Raw genomic sequence first — 349 nt, forward strand, 5'->3', positions numbered from 1 at the left:
TATTCAGCAACACTTCAACAGGGCCCCAGTGCCCTTTTCCAGATGCTGCCACTATTGCTGTCCCCTGTTTCAGCTAAACCAGCAACAGTGGCAGCAAAGAACCAAGGAAAGTCCTGGGGGCTGAGAGGAAGAGGCAATATTTTGTCTGAGTGGTCAAAAGAGGGTTCTGGCACATGACATGAAAAAAGTTTGCCAAAAGTACCAGGAAATACCAGCTATGAGGAAAAGCAATGTTTCTCAAAGGTCCTGTATCAAGACCACTTTTCAAGTTAAAACCTCATCTTTAATTTTAAGAAATATCATATAGTTTTCTTCTATATTCTATTCACATGATGTATGTGATACAGGA

General features: G+C 41.0%; 1 protein-coding gene across 1 annotated transcript in view; it reads left to right on the forward strand.

The window, feature by feature from the left end:
- Positions 1–349, forward strand: part of ANXA10 (annexin A10) — a gene marked incomplete at its 5' end in the record, with an annotated part of 18,356 nt that overhangs the window by 16,038 nt on the left and 1,969 nt on the right. The gene's annotated exons all lie outside the window — the stretch shown is intronic.

The sequence above is a fragment of the Fulmarus glacialis genome, unplaced genomic scaffold (genome assembly GCF_000690835.1).
Source record: "Fulmarus glacialis isolate BGI_N327 unplaced genomic scaffold, ASM69083v1 scaffold37241, whole genome shotgun sequence".
Classification (NCBI taxonomy): Eukaryota; Metazoa; Chordata; class Aves; order Procellariiformes; family Procellariidae; genus Fulmarus; species Fulmarus glacialis.